The sequence below is a fragment of the Leopardus geoffroyi genome, chromosome D2, assembly GCF_018350155.1.
Source record: "Leopardus geoffroyi isolate Oge1 chromosome D2, O.geoffroyi_Oge1_pat1.0, whole genome shotgun sequence".
Taxonomy (NCBI): domain Eukaryota; kingdom Metazoa; phylum Chordata; class Mammalia; order Carnivora; family Felidae; genus Leopardus; species Leopardus geoffroyi.
The window spans coordinates 493,656-508,556 of NC_059334.1; the positions used below are offsets into that span (position 1 = coordinate 493,656).

General features: G+C 38.2%; 2 long non-coding RNA genes across 2 annotated transcripts; one reads left to right on the forward strand and one right to left on the reverse strand.

Annotated features, from left to right (window-relative positions):
* Nucleotides 1-1,680: 1,680 nt before the first annotated feature.
* Nucleotides 1,681-11,465, forward strand: LOC123577462. The gene is made up of 2 exons (XR_006701854.1): nt 1,681-1,812; nt 10,533-11,465. It is a non-coding gene; the product is annotated as an uncharacterized LOC123577462 (long non-coding RNA).
* LOC123577463 lies at nt 7,819-14,138 on the reverse strand. The gene is made up of 2 exons (XR_006701855.1): nt 13,371-14,138; nt 7,819-8,083 (listed from the first exon to the last, which is right to left on the reverse strand). It is a non-coding gene; the product is annotated as an uncharacterized LOC123577463 (long non-coding RNA).
* Nucleotides 14,139-14,901: the final 763 nt, after the last annotated feature.

Genomic DNA, 14,901 nt, shown 5'->3' on the forward strand with positions numbered 1-14,901 from the left:
CCACTCCCGAGAGCTTGTGCTTAAAGACGTGTATGTAATGGTATAACTGCTTTGTTGTTAATAGTCAAAACCAAAACAACCCAAATGTCCAGCAAGGGGCGAGTGGATGGCTGAACTGTGGTATAGCATAGTATCAAATCCTATTCAGCAGTAAACACAAGGGAGCTTCTGCTAAATGCTCCAACACGGAAGGGTCTCAAAACATTCGCGTGAAGTGAGAGAAGGCAATATGTTTTAGAAAGCGTGTAGTATACGGTTACCTTTTTGTAAACCTCTGGGATATGCAAACTAATATTTAGGGACTGACAGCAGACCAGTGGCTGCTTGGGGATAATGAGGAGAAGCAGGGGTGGGTGGAGAGTTACTGGGAGCAAGAGGAAATTTGCAGTGGTAATGGATGTTTAATATGTTGGTTGTGGTCATGGTTTCATGGTGTTTGCACATGTTGAAGCTCATCACATTGTATACACTAAAGTGTGATTAATTGTATGTGAATTATTTAAATCAACACAACTATTTTATTAATAAAATAATCTTTGGGGGTGGAAAGTAATTATGCTTAAAAATCTGAAGTAAGCCATTGCCTTCTACATGCCATTCTTGCACAAGGAGCCATGCTAATCTCTGAATCGATACAATTTTTAGTATATGTACAGCCGAAGTGAGCACAAGCCGTTGCTTTTTAAAGACATTACAATATGTCTGTAAACCTTCCTATAATTATAGATGCGTAAAAAATGAAAAAGCTATTCTATTCAGGGCCTGAATTTCTGCTAATACTGCATTGGAGGTACAAATACAGTATTTAATAATGAAGTAAAGTAGAGGTGAAAACAGAGGTTGGGGATGCAAAGCATGCTAATTCAAAATATAGTTTTGACATTTAGTTGAGATAAATATCTTTCCTTCTGCATCTGTACCGAATTGAAAATTGACGAGGACATTGGTGAGGACACCCAAAGACATTTATGGGAGTTGAAATCTAAAAGTAAAGAGGCAAAGTATCAGTGATTTATGAACATAGTCTGTTTCAGTAAAAGGAAAGTGAATTTTAAAAATCTCAAGCATATACCTTGGTAAATAATTTCTAAGTATAAAATTGACTCCATGAGCTAAAAATTGACCAAAAAGAAGCATAAAACTCATATTTAGGAAAAGCTATAAGGACAATCAGTCCCTTTGTTTTAAGTAAAACTTTATTCCTTTTCATGCATTCACTTTTATTTGACTTGATGTGTTTTGAAAAATCCTTATAAATGGATTTTCATCCAATGTCATTTCAATCACTTCCTTCAAGAATCTGTTTCTTGGGGCGCCTGGGTGGCGCAGTCGGTTGAGCGTCCGACTTCAGCCGGGTCACGATCTCGCGGTCCGTGAGTTCGAGCCCCGCGTCGGGCTCTGGGCTGATGGCTCAGAGCCTGGAGCCTGTTTCCGACTCTGTGTCTCCCTCTCTCTCTGCCCCTCCCCCGTTCATGCTCTGTCTCTCTCTGTCCCAAAAAAAATAAATAAACGTTGAAAAAAAAAAAAAAAGGAACATGTACTTGAGAAACTAAAAATGTGCGTGTCATGAAAGGCACTATGATGTTGAAGGTTCCAACTAAGTACTCCTCTGCCCAATTGGTCCACCTGTTATTTTGCATCTTTTAAAAGTAATTGGTGATATATATTCTATTTATTTTTATGCTGGATTATGTGACCAGAAGGCAGACGAGCAGGGAGACTTGGTCATCATGTCCGTGATTGCTTGGATCTTGAACTCCATCTCCGTGCTGCCCCACCTTGTTCAATTTACTGCTGAGGGACCGACCAACTGTGAGTATCTGGTTTGACTGCACACCTGCTCAATGCCTTGGGAGCGGACCCCATGCCAGTCTTAATAAAAAGCACACTGCTTCTGGGGCTCATGTTAGAGTAGCCATAAATTGACAAAAGGAACCTTGTGCTGCAAACAGACCATATATATTCTATATCTGAATAGATTCACATGTGAATCTATTCAGATACCTAATATTGAGGCATCACTCACTGACACCCTAATTCATAATTGAGGTCCTTCATAAAGAAGTTTCACCCACTGATGAGTAGTGTGGAGAAAAGAGTGAGAGACACACAAAAAGGATCCACAACTTTTTACAATAAGAAACATCCATGTTAGACTAGAACAAAAACATATTTTACAACTCATATTTTGAGCTTTTATCAAAAGCTCATTTTGTGTTATTTATAGTTTATTGTATGTATTTGTACTTAAGTCAACCTTTGCTCTTAATCCCTAGCACCTGTTTCCCCCATTCTCTCACCCACCTCCCCTCTGGTGACCACCAGTTTGTTCTCTGTATTTAAGAGTCTGTTTTTCTGTCTCCTTTTCTTTGTTTGTCCATTTGTTTTGTTTCTTAAATTCCACATAGAAGTAAAATTATGTGGCGTTTGTTTTTCTCTGACAGACTTATTTCATTTAGCATTCACTTAACATTATACCCTCTAGAGCCTAGATCCATCCATATTGTTGCAGTTGGCAATATTTTATTCTTTTTTATGGCTATACACACACACACACAAAATAAGATATATATGTATACACACACACACACACACACGGCACAGTCAGGTTTTCTTTTTTTAGTATTTAAAATTTTTTTTTACATTTATTTATTTTTCATAGAGACAGAGCACAAGTGGGGAAGGGGCAGAGAGAGAAGGAGACACAAAATCCAAAGCAGACTCTAGGCTCTGAGCTGTCAGCACAGAGCCCATCACAGGGCTTCAACTCACAAACCGTGAGATCATGACCCGAGCCAAAGTTGGACTGACTGAGCCACAAAGGTGCCCCCTTTTTAAGTATTTTTTTATATTTTCAGTTTGTTCATTTATTTTGAGAGAGAGAGAGAGAGAGAGAGAGAGAGAGAGAGAGAGAGAGAATAGGCAGGGGAGGGGCAGAGAGAGAGGGAGAGAGAGAATCCCAAGCAGGCTCCACACTGTCAGCACAGAGCCCAACACTGGGCTCTAACTCATGAACCCAGAGATCATGACCTGAGCTGAAACCAAGAGTTGGATGCTTAACTGACTGAGCCATCCAGGCCTCCTGGTTTCAGGTTTTCTTTCTTTCTTTATTTTCTTTGTATATGTATGTTTGTGTTTTGTTATCTTCTATATCTATCGGGATTATATGGCTACAAGTGACTGAAAACATAAAATATCCAGGGCTAAACAATACAGAAATGCCTTTCAGTTTTACATATATAAAATGTTATAGTAAGAAATTTCATATTGGTGCAAAGAATGCATAATCATTAGGTACCCTCTTCTATGCTGAAAGTCACACATGATTTTTCTGCTCACCTTTTTTGGCCAGCCCTTAAGCACATTTGCTCACCTAGCTGTAAAGAACAGCCATATAACCCTACCTAATGGGGGGTGAAAGGGATATGTTTTGTTGTTGTTGTTGTCTGTTTGTTTGAGTGGCCCAATGCTAGGCTACAATATGTTTTTGTGTTTGCTTTTTGTTTTTGGGGTTTTTTTCTACACAAAGAGGGAGAACGGATATTTGGAGATAAATCAGTCTCCGACACATAAAGTTTGGCACTCTGGACTTTCCCAGTGACATGTGGACCTCACTCATTATTCATGTGAAATCCCATAACATACAGTAGTCAAAGAAGAAAGAAAAGCCAGATAGAGAACTATTACTTTAAGAAAGCTTAGCCCTACTTTGCTTTGCTAGCTTTATACTTCTATGGCTGATGAAAGAAAAAGAAATCAATGGAAATGTTAAGGTTTCTGTGTATTAGTCTTGTGTTGTTGAACTTCATATAGTTGTAATATAAGGTACTCCTATAAAAAAACTAAATAACCATTCTGTCCACACGTTAAAAAAGCCCGGGGGTGCTTGGGTGGCTCAGTTAGTTAAGTGTCCAACTTCAGCTCAGGTCATGATCTTGCAGTTTGTGAGTTTGAGCCCCGCATGTGGCTTTGTGCTGACAACTCAAAGCCTGGAACTTGCTTCAGATTCTCTCTGTCTGTTCCTTTCCCACTTGAACTCTGTCTCTCTCTCTCTCTCTCTCTCTGTGTCAAAAGTAAACGTTAAAAAAAATTTTTTTTTAAATCCTGTATCAAGTGCTTGAGTGATAAACTTGAAAAGTAAGCTAAAATTTGATTTTGAAAAAGAAAGATGCAACCTCAAAATTTTAGGAAAAAAGTAGTTCTCTTTTTAAAGTAAGTTACACAGAAGACAATTTGTGGCAAATGCATGTAAAATTGTCTACCCTACTGGACCTCCTTCAACACTGACATCCATTTTGCCAAGAAAAAGGTCCTAATGAGGTAGAGAATAATTAATCACAAACTACATTAATATGAACTAAATGTCTATACTTTCTAAAAAATTAACTGAGGAAGTAAGGAAAATATTAATGTAATATATAATGCAAATGTGACTTCCTGTCTTTGAAAATTTAAGACATTATAGTCTGTTACAAAAGGGAAATGGGTGATGGGATTTTAAAAGCTAGAGAATAAATCGACAGCCTTGTAATTTTCTGAGGGTACTAGTCAAGCAGCAGCAATTATTTTCAAAGATTATTGTGACACGTGGGGAGTCTGGGGGTACTTAGGATTTAACTGTCTGTCAATAGACAGCCCATCTGTCACACGTGAAGATGCTCTCTCCATCCAGCCTCAGCAGTGGTAATGTCTGCATTACCCAGCCCTTCTGGGCTTCCCAGCCCCACAAGGGCACGCAAACTGAGGGGCACTCAGGGGTTAGCCACAGGTGTCAACACCCCTTGAGAGATCAAGAGAGGGTCTCCCAAATCTTGAGCGCCTGGGGGTGGGGCTCAGTCGGTTAAGCATCTGACTCTTGATTTCAGCTCGGGTCATGATCTCATGGTTCATGAGATTGAGCCCCGAGTTGGGTTCTGCGCTCACAGGTCTGAGCCTGCTTGGGATTCTCTCTCTGCCCCTCTTTCACTTGTGGTCTCTCCCAAACCCATTCTCTTTCTCAAAATAAATAAATAAACTTTTTTTTTTTTTAAAGAGAGGATCTCAAAACCTTATCTGTGAAAACACATTTTCTCAAGGCTGGACAACTTTTAGGTGGATTAGTCAACTGCCCAGAAACTGTAAAAACTCTTATTTTACATATTTAGAAAAAAATGAAAGTGAGGATCATAGTTCTAGTGGTCTGAGGATACCACAAATCAAGGCATCACAGCGATACGGTATTTCCATACTTGAAGTCATAGCCTAAATTTCACTTTCAATTTTCCCCATGTGCTAGGTATGATAAATGCAATAATATTGAAAACCACAAATGCTTATTCTCCTTTTCAGATGGGAAATTAGGATCCAGTGATTTTCCAAACTGGGAAATTAGAAAATTCTGCTTTGAATCCAGATCTGTCTGACATATAGACTCATATAAATTTTTTAAATTAAAGATTTTAGATTAGAGGACACATTTGAAGACTCCTTAATAGTGAAAAGATTTAGGGGCACCTGGGTGGCTCAGTTGGTTAAACGTCCGACTTTGGCTCAGGTCATGATCTCACGGCTAGTGAGTTTGAGCCCTGCATCAGGCTCTGTGCTGACAGCTCAGAGCCTAGAGCCTGCTTCGGATTCTGTCTGTCTGTCTCACTCTGTTCCTCCCCTGCTTGTGCTCTCTTTCTCTCTCTCAAAAATAAATAAACATTAAAAAATTAAAAAAAAACAGTGAAAAGATTTAGACCTGGGAACATGACTTAGGTCTCAATAACGACAAGATACCTTCTGAAGAGATGAAACTTTATCCCATTATATTTTCCCTAATTGATGTATTTCCACTTATATTTTATCCTCAAGAAACTAGCTCACGGTCTTATTCTTTCATAGGCTGGATCATTATCCAAGTACACATGGTTTTCTTGAAGCTAAATCCATGTGGTCTATTTATATTTTAGTGAAGAGTAGAGATTCTATATTGTGGGGGAATTTCTGAGCCCCTGGATCACAATAAATAAAAGACTACAAACTACTCTGGGATGATCCATTCAGGATCAACAAAGACATTATCTTCTTGCACCTGAATGTAGTCATCAACCCCAGTCTTGGTTGTTACTCTTAAAAAAGACACATAGTATTTCCCTGGGACTGGGCTTCCAGACCATTTGGGGGGCTTTTAGAGTCATGAATGATACTCCTATCATAGATGAAAAAGCTGGAAGCAATCAGATTTGTATCCAAATGTAGCAGATAAAGAACTTGAGATTATAGAAGTCTATTAACTCTGCTTGGTCACCATATTTCATGCCAGGATCATAAGGGCTTCTGAATGATTCAGGTTTTGCTTCTATGTTGGAAGAGTTTCGTGGCTTCTGCCCTGTGATGACTTTGTAACTTGAAACAAAGTAAGGTCTAAGTCTTGTAGAGATGAATAAAAAATTAGCATGCTCTTAAACTCTTGGTACTTCTGAGTGCCTGGTGATGGACTCACACTTAATGATGTAGGAAAAAGCTATTCTATTTATTTTATGAATCTCCGGTATTGCCTGTGTGCAAGGGGTAGTATGGTGGAGTGGAAAAAGTATAGCATCCAAGCTCTGCCAATCCTGATTGGAGCCCTGGCTGTGGAATTTGGAGGCCATATGGTCTTAGGGCAGTCATGTGAACATTCCAAGACAATTTTCTAAATCGCAAATTTCTCACAATAATAACAAATACACGCATAGGGCTGTTGTGAGGGTCTAAGAAAAAATCAGAAGAGGCTGCTTGATAAATTGAAAGGAATTGTTTAAAGGTGAGCCATCTCAGCACTGGGTGGCTCGGTTGGTTAAGTACTTGACTCTTGGTTTCAGGTCAGATCATGATCTCACAATTTGTTAGTCCAAGCCTGGCATCGGGCTCTGTGCTGACAGTGCAGAGCCTGCTTGGGATTCTGTCTTTCTGCCCCCTTACCCCTCGCCCCCCGCTCTCTCTCTCTTTGTCTCTCTCTCTGTGTCTTCTCTCTCAAAATAAATAAACTGAAAATAAAATTAAAAAGTAAAATAAAGGCTAGCTGTCTCAAAGCCTTTTTCTAAAAGGGAGTAACAGTATAAATCCAAAAAATATATATTAGTGTCTGTAATTAGTAACTTTTGTTTTTCTTTCTTTTGTTGTTATTTTGTTTTTTGTTTTTTACAAATGATACTGGTAAAATCAAGGTTAACTAAGGGGAAATCTTGTGACAGTTTGTAGTACTAAGTGACATAGAAGGTAACTGTTGTGTACAGATTGAGGAAAGTCTACAAATATTAATTTTTGTTTATTCTCAGCATATTTAACAATAATGAAAGTTTATAGAAATAAAAAATTCCATACATATAAATCCTCCTTCACAACTGTAAGAAGAAATTCTTGTATACTTCTTGAGGCAGTCTTGTGGGTTAATATGATGGAGTAAAAAATAATGTGATTTTGCTATCCTATAGTTAAAATTTTATTTTTGTCTATTTAGCACTATAACACACACGAACTGATGGATTTATTGTCAGAAGGTTTGGTGTGTGTGACTGGTATTTTCTGACAAAATATGGGATACACAACATACATGTTTTCTTCAGAGGATGCTGGAACAGTAGAGGCACGCAGGGCTGCTGAGAGGGGGAGGCACGCTTTGTTCCTGGCAGCTGAAATTGTTGTCTATCCAAAAGACAATGTTTTCTTCCCACTGGGAAAGACTATCCTACATATTATGGTGTCAAAATGAGGATTCTAAGAAATCTGTGTTGAAGTTCCAGAAGTTGCTATCATTGTCAAGTCCTGAAAGCTACATGCTTTTCTACTACAAAGGTCAAAGTGAAGCTAATATCCAAATTCCTCAGAAAAATAGAAATGTTTATTAACAAAGAAACGTCCAGACTTGACATTTAAGAAATTTCAATGGATGAAATATGAGATGGGTCTTTGCAGCAACCTTCCTTACTTCTTATTTCTGCAACATACTCCTTTCCTCTAAAATAACAATTCCCGAGGTCTGCCATGGGCAATGATGTCACTGAGGCAGGAGTGCTGATCTGCAAAGGCTGCTGTGTGAACAAGCTCCAAGCTCAGGAGCACAGGGATGAACTGGTCTCTGCATAGTACAGTAACAAATGTGACATATAACATCAGTTTTGTTATGAAGCAGAAAATTATATAAGCCTGTCTTAATTATTAAAATGACAAAATGATTACAATTCTGTTGGTAATATTTTAATGTTGCTAATGAAATTTAAAATATTTACAAATTATTACAAGGTATTTCTTGGACAATACTCAGCAGTTGAGCCAGTTAGTAGTAACACCAACAGCTGACTCATGTTGAACTCAAACTATATGCCAAACTCGGTCCTGAGTGCTTTATTGGCTTAATCTATAATTGTCACATAAAATATGTTAAGGCTTTGCAGAGCATGGTTGGCTCGGTCAAGTGGGTGTCTGACTCTTGATTTCGGCCCAGGTCGTGATCTCACGGTCCATGAGTTCAAGCCCCACATTGGGCTTTACGCTGACAGTTCAGAGCCTGGAGCATGCTTCAGATTCTCTCTCTCTCTCTCTCTCTCTCTCTCTCTCTCTCTCTCTGCCACATCCCTGCTCTCTCTCTCTCTGTCTTTCTCCCTCCCTCTCTCTCTTTCAAAACAAATAAAAACTTTAAAATAAAGATATGTTTAAAATAAAGAGAAAGTAGGTCATTTGCTTATGATTATTAATTCAGTAAGTATTGTTCTGGGACTCATAATGATCAAATTCCCAAAGCCACATTCTCGATGATTACACTGCATTTCCACCTTCCCACTGCTCACTTTCTGTTTGGGTTTCATAAGCAACGTGATGTGTAGAGGAATATAAAGAAAGCATTGAAGATATAGTCACAAATACTGGGTACTATTTGTAAATGTGAACAGGATCAGAAGCATTTTATGTAGGAATAAGGCTATTTAAATAATGTTTCAAAGCTATCCTGTGGTTTGTTTCTTCCTTGATTTTCCCCCAACCAGTGTGGTCAAAAGAAGGCTAAGTTGGCAAACAGAGTATACAATTTAGTCGTTCAATTAGAAGCTGCTTATGCAGCAAGGGCATTAAGCACGTGCAAAGCATCTTGACAACCCCTGGGAAGGATCAGGGAGTTGTCAAGGCTTACTCCCTGGTAATTTCCTTCCCACAGTGGCCACACCTGAAACCAAAGCTGGGCAATGCTTTTGGCTTAGGCCATTGCACTGTCTCCCACCCGGCTCCCCTGTTAGATTTGCACACGCTTTTCTTTCATTAGGAAAATTCATTCCCTGTGGCTCCCATTCACCCTTACCCTGAACACCAGTGAAAGTTCTGTCCAAGCCCCATACTTCCTTACCAGCTCAGACTAGTGCTTTTTCTGTCTCAGTTCTTATTAATGAAGAACATGCCACCATGCCTCTAATTGACATTCTTGTATTGTTTTTACTTCTTAAAAAGAGAAAAAACATCCTGCAAGCTCAGGGACAAAGTCAAGGACTTTGTCTTCATCCTGTATCTTGGAACAGACTTTATACACTCCCAGACATACTGTATGGTAAAATGAAGACTTGTTAATTGGTGCATTTTTACCAATTGTGCTCATTCATCTGTTTATTTTAAAAGTAGACTCCAATATAGCTTCTCCACTCTCCACCCCCATGTGACATAGGTGTTAACTCCCCTGTGACCTCTCAAGATCTAATTTAACCCAAAGATTGCAGTAGCATGAAAAGCTGAGGTATTTTGTATTAAGAAATGTCTTTTAAATGGATACAGTGTGAACCTTATATTCTTTCCTATTTTCTCTCGCTAAACGTGCCATTAGTATATACTTGTGTATTGGGATGACCCCTGTTCCTTGCATTTTTACTACACAAACAGTTCATAATATTTTGTTTATAAATTGCCATTCCCCAGGAAGAAGTGGTGCATTTTAAGTGAAGAGCTCTTAGAGATCGTCTTCTTGAGGAAAATTATTTCCCCCCTTTCAAGTAGGAAATGTAAGAAGTCTTATTTTATCATAATTCTCCACATTCCATCTACGTTAAACATTTGCATTTTTCTTGTCTCAATGTATACAAGGACTGTGACTTTTCGAGACACTCAGATCTGCTTAGCTGAAAAGTCTTGTTACTCATGACTCAATACTCATGAAGAAATAAATAGCACTCAGATTTGTATTGTGGTTGACAGAGCAGCTCCATTTTCGTTTCCTGGACATCCTTTTGGAAAACACGTTTCTTTGACTTACTGTAAACCTCTTATGAGTCCTGTACTATCATAGGATCTGGGCTGCAACGATTCACATTCAGAGGGTCCCTGACCCCCAGGACCTGCATTTTAGGGGGACATATAGACAATTAATGACAATGATAAAAATATAATAAATCCCTGCACTTTCTATGGCACAATTCTGAAATAAAAAAAACTCCTGAAAACCTAAAGTTTTGTCATAACTCCTCTGGAGTCTCCTGACCTGAATTAACAAAATACTGTGTATAATCTTTGTTCATCACAATTAGAGTCAATATTCATATCTTTATTTACAGAAATATCAACGGGCTTGATCTGGGGTCACTATCCCAGGTCCTGTGGGGAGCAGAATGGAAGTAGAATATATATACACTGTATTGCTTTTCTAAACCTAGAAAACATCTGAATTCTCAGAGATATTTGGCTATGGGTTTCAGGTAAGTGACTGCCCTGTATAATGTGGGTGGTGTTAAATCATGAATGAAATTAAGAGGGAAAGTGATAGGAAAGGCTTTCCTTTCTTGAATTTTAGTCCATTGGCTCATTGTTGCATTACAGCTCTCTGGTGTCTTTAAAATACGATTTATTTTTGTTCTGTGTTTGTTCTGCGGGGAAACTTTGGCCCTACTGCACCTGCTGCCTCTTACCCCAAAGCAGAGTCCTGATACATGCGTCTTTTGAACTGCAGACGCAGAAAAGTTACATATCCTCAAATCTAACCACTGGGCTCTGGCAACCATCTCTACTTGCATAGATCTGTTTGTTTCAGAACCTATACCCAGGAGGGTCTTGGCTCCTGGGACTATTGACTTCATCTCTCCCATTAGCATCTGGCATTACCATGTCACTCTCATGAGGAAAGACAGGGATGGCAGGATGTACCTAATTTCTTTCTGACGCCTGTGGTATTATTTCTGTTAGCTTCTCAGCAGGAGTCAGATGAGTTGTGGCAGGTCTTCTGGGCAATATGGCTATAGCTGTTTTCTTCTCTCTACTCATGACTGAATAATGTCACGTTGCATATTTTTATTTTATCATTTTACATTTGTTAAGTATTTTTCTTAAGTTTCTTCTGAAGCTGGTTTTATTGTAAAATTCTCTTGTACACATTTGAGTTGAAATATATGTGGAATATCAGCTAGTTGACCTTGATAATTTAAACTCCTTGAGCTTTTTAAAAAAATCATTTTTAATTGAGAATGATTAAATAAACTTGCCTATCAATATCACTTCATTGTTGCTGCTGTTATCCTAATTTCTTAATGATTTCTACTTACTAGATTGTTTTGAATATCAAATGTACTGACGGATATAAAAATTATATGCATATACAGTACTAATTTCTGTTCAATGTTATTTCTGGTTCCTGTGACTAGAATAAATAGGTGACATCTATAAATATCCCAAAAGAGAATTAAACCAAGGGATAATTACTACAGAATAAAAATATCCATTTATCAATTTTAGGAAAGAATAGCTTATAATAGAATACATGTGAAATATATGAAGCTTAAAAATTGGAAAAATGTCAGATTTGATGTTAGGAAATGAAGGTTATGAGATCAGAAAACTTATCAAAATTAGCATGACATAAAATACAAAAAAATGAACAAAATTTTTAGGATTTTGCACATGCTTGTACTTCTGCTTTGGTGACAAAAGGAACTTAATTGTAACATGTAATCAGAGAACACAGAAAGGTTTTTTTCACTCTTACCTGGTGCAATCAGCTTAATAACAAAGCTTTGAAATGGCATATATCAAAGCATTTATATTTAAAAAAAAACCCAAATTTAAAGTAGTGTCTGGAATAAAGTATCTGTTATGATTTACTTATAGTTGAAATTTGCATTTTTGCAAATCGTATTTGTTATTTCAGACAAAATAAACTTAAAAGTCAGATTTACTCTAGATTGCTTTTCTACCTAGTTTCAAAGTATACATTAGACAGGTTGGTAATAAAATATTCAAAAGTGGTTTTAACTACTTGTTTTCAGTTGTGATAATAACAAATTGTCCTTTTCCTTGCCTCTAGCAAGTCCGGAAGCAAAAATCATTTTTAACACCCAGATGGCATATTTTTAACATTCACTGAAAGCAAGAATAATAAGCTGGCATGCCGTGTTGCCTACCTGTCAAGCCTGCATGAGTATGTTCACAGTTCACATGAAGCTGTGTCTATTTTGAAACGATAATTGCATTGTAGTAACACAAATACAGCTTTTAGAGTGACAGTGAGGCAGTCTGATGTAGAAGAAGGAAGTCTGAAGTGGAAAACACGACACTGAGTTCTGGGTCTAACCCTGCCACTAACTCTGGGAGGAAGTTTGTGCGAATCTCCTAACCTTACCAGACTTTTGCTTCTTAGTTTTTTTAATGTTTATTTACTTACTCGGAGGTGGAGGGTGGTGGGCAGAGGAAGAGGGAGACACAGAATCCAAAGCAGGCGCCAGGCTCTGAGCTGTCAGCACAGAGCCCGACGCAGGGCTTGAACTCACAAACAGTGAGATCATAACTGAGCTGAAATCAAAAGTTGGATGTTTAACCCACTGAGCCACATGTGTGTCCCAATTTTTGCTTCCCTATTGGCTAAATGAAAAGTTTGGAGTAGACAACTTTTAAGATTTCTGCTAGTCCAAAAATGTTTTAATTTTATAAACCATGTACCCTGTTGTGCAAAAGAAGTATTTGTTTTTCTGTGAAATTTTATAAAGTGCCTCTTCTGCCTGGTATCAGACAATGGGATTTTGGTGCATGTGCACTAGATTTTGTTTAGTGACATTTAAATCCAGTTAGTGATTGTCCCTTCTTTCTCATTCATTGTAGCTGGGTGGTGTCAGGTGGGGTCACTTGACCTCATGTATCTTCCTGTGCTGGCACCTACCCACATGGACACTCTCTGATCGGGTCCTTGCTATGCACGGTCTATCTAGGTCACTCTCCCTATGGTCCCTCTTGTTATGGTCCAAGATACTTTCAGATCTTCTCCCTCTCTCTTTCTCTTTCTGCCTCCCTCTCTTTCTTTCTCAGCTGTTATGGCTTCCTTGGAGGCATGAAAAAATACCAGCTGCTGTCTTGGGAAGACAAATGGAAACATGTATATGCTACTTGGGCCAGTCTTAGCGTACACATACCTCATAGCATGTCATATGAAGAGCCCAATATAGCTCCTGAACCTGGTTTGGGAAGTGGGGTAAGGTCCTCCCCACTCCCAGATCCTCGAACCTCTCAGGGGGCATCCTGCGCCCCTGCCCAGGACTCTCTGAGCATGATGGCAGGATAGGTTATTATCCAATTTCAGTAGACATTTGTTTTCTCCAGAAGACGAGTATATTATTATTTTCATCAATCAGGTAAGATGTATTTCCCACTGTTGGGATGTATCGGATGATAGATCAAACCACAGCTGGTTCTGTTCCTGAAAAGCATCATAATTCTCCTTCTTTCAGAATTAAAAACAAGAGAAGAGAATAGACCAGTTATTATTAAAGATAAACTACAAAATTCATATTTGTATCACAATTTGAACAGTTGCAAAATCCTGTGCTTCAGACAAATATCCTGAAATATTTGTGCCTACCCATTTTTTCTTCTCCTTTGTCCCTTTCCAAATGAGTAATAACTGCATTCTCTTTACCTATGGGGATCAAATTTAGTTTAATTTCCCATTACATCTCATATTTTGGCTATTTTGAACAGTTCAGTTTTGCTCAGTTATGATTGTTTTGCAGCAATATAGAACATCTCTGAAGCTTTCCATTCAAATGAGGAGAAAATCATCCAAGTGATTATTGTCTTTGACATAATCTTGGGAAATGTTGAGTATACGTGTCTTTCTATGTATCCTGAAAGATGATAAAGATGAAGACGAAGATCTAAGCCTGAATTTACACATCAGGAGTTGGTAATGGCTCCATTAGGCTGTAGTCTGTTTTCTTCAGTGGTATTCTATTTGAATCTTTTTATTATTTGATAAAAACTTTAAAAAGCAGACTTCTTGAAACTAGAATTGGAGTAGCGAAAAGAGACAAGCTGCATCACAGTAAAGCAAATGGTAGAGGTCTGAAGTAATTCATTGGTTCATTTTTTCTGTAGAAAGGGAACTCTTTTTATTTTTGGCAGATTACCTAATGGCTGAATATGCAGACTGTGTGTTTGAAATCCCAGTGAGTCTTCAAAAAATTCATCACAAGATGCTGGGTGAAGAAATGCCTGATCAGTGTACAGTGCCTCTGTCTTAAAAGGAAAGAAGAGAAAAAAACTGCTCATGTGGAGAGAATATAGAAGTTACTTGATCTGAGAGCAAAAGCTCCCATCTGTTTACTGATACCCACCTCCCATGGACTTCAATCAGCTTCATCTTCTCAGCAGGAAGAACTTGTTGCAGGATAGAAATTTGAACTTCACTAATAGTATTAAAGGGGATCAAGGCTTTCATAATGAGTTTAATACCTCGGATGCAGAAACAGTTATTGGACACTGCAGAGTCTTAAATGATTCTCTTGGCTTGGTGAATTTTATCTTTCCTACAGGTGGAAAGTTTTAAAGTGTATATATTTATGTAGATGTGTAGTTGCTGGAACTAGAACGTAAATAGGTGACCATCACAATGTTACATAAGTGGTTTCACTCATGGGTTGAAGAATTGGGGTATTTGGATCCCCA